Source organism: Octopus bimaculoides, chromosome 25 (assembly GCF_001194135.2).
Source record: "Octopus bimaculoides isolate UCB-OBI-ISO-001 chromosome 25, ASM119413v2, whole genome shotgun sequence".
Lineage (NCBI taxonomy): Eukaryota > Metazoa > Mollusca > Cephalopoda > Octopoda > Octopodidae > Octopus > Octopus bimaculoides.
The window spans coordinates 25,754,768-25,756,334 of record NC_069005.1 but is presented as its reverse complement, the minus strand read 5'-3'; the positions used below and the strand labels follow the sequence as shown (position 1 = coordinate 25,756,334).

At 35.0% G+C, this 1,567-nt stretch overlaps 1 non-coding gene across 1 annotated transcript; it reads left to right on the top strand.

Annotated features, from left to right (window-relative positions):
* Positions 1-1,395: 1,395 nt before the first annotated feature.
* Trnav-aac (transfer RNA valine (anticodon AAC)) lies at positions 1,396-1,468 on the top strand. The gene has a single exon. It is a non-coding gene; the product is annotated as a tRNA-Val (tRNA).
* Positions 1,469-1,567: the final 99 nt, after the last annotated feature.

Below are 1,567 nucleotides of genomic sequence, written 5' to 3'. Positions count from 1 at the left end.
TGAGTGTCTGTGTTTGTCCCCCCAACATCGCTTGACAACCGATGCTGGTGTATTTACGTCCCCGTAACTTAGCGGATCAGCAAAACAGACCGATAGAATAAGTACTAGGCTTCTAAAGAATAAGTCCTGGGGTCGATTTGTTCGACTAAAGGCGGTGCTCCAGCATGGCCGCAGTCAAATGACTGAAACAAGTAAAAGAGTAGATTAACTTATTGATTTATTTTTTCCAGAATAAATAACCTTCGATGTCAAAACCTTAGTTTTTTTGGCGAGGTGGATTAGATAAAAAAAAAAATCTGCGTTTAAATGAGGTATTAAAACAATGCCCAGTAACGAACCAACAAGATCGTTGTTGCCCCATCTTCTCGAAAGGGCAGCCAAATCTCTATTCAATAATACGCTTTATTAGCGGACAGACACCTTGGATAATGTAATCTTAGGAAAGGTAGAATACTTTCTATTCATAGTTCTGCTTGGTGAGGTCTGACATGAAGTTAAACACGGTTAGAGTCAATACGAGATCATTTGACCCGCGAGAGATATACTAGTAACACGGCATGAGAGTGGAGAAATTATAATTAGGAAAGGTGAAAATCTGACGTGGCTGTCCCAATTTACTGAAACGAATAAATAAATTAAATCGTGTTAAAATTCAAGAAATTCGGAATATAGTTTACGAGAATGATAAAGAGCTACAGAAATTCGGAATATAGTTTACGAGAATGATAAAGAGCTACATAAATGCGACACATTGGTATTTTTTCCTGTCGTATAAAATGCAACACTTTGTGTAAAGAAGAATTTTTATTTTCCAAATGAAGTGTTATATGTTAATAACAAAAGCCTGGAAAAAAAGAAGGGATACATTACAAACATTTGTTTTTCTGTTAGTGCTGTCGGAATCTCCGATGTCTGAAGCATAAGATTCTGAATACTGATTGAAAACGAATTACAAAATAATTTATTTCGAAACATTAATTCGTTTCAGTAATTCAGGAAAGGCAATCAAATTTTTGCTTTCCCTATTACTGCTTTTCGCATTTTTAAATACGCCGCTTTTCCTCTACTTTTACCCAAATTTCCTTTAAATCATTTACTATTATTATTATTATTATTACTATCTAAGAAAAGAGGGAATTGTTTTGGTTGGAATTCTTTTAATCATAAATCTGCTCGGGGCGGGTATGGGAATAAAATATATTACTACTAGTTGAACTGGCTGAGATATTGAAACCGAAACTATACCACTGCTACTCTCGTTTTACCGTGCTGCACTAAAAACGGTTCGCAATTAACATAGTCAATTAAAACAAAATAAATATTTCCCTGAAGTAGTCCTTATTACCCGTAAAGTTTTTCTATAAATATATAATTTAGACCATTTATATACTAAGGGGTTCCATGGTGTAGTGGTTATCACATCTGCTTAACACGCAGAAGGTCGCGAGTTCGAAACTCGCTGGAACCTATGTATTTTTTTTACTTAACGGTAGTGGTTAGAAATTCAGTCAAAATTCCTAGCGGGATTTCTTCCTTCTCTTTATGTTTTGTGTTCAAATCCTTCCTA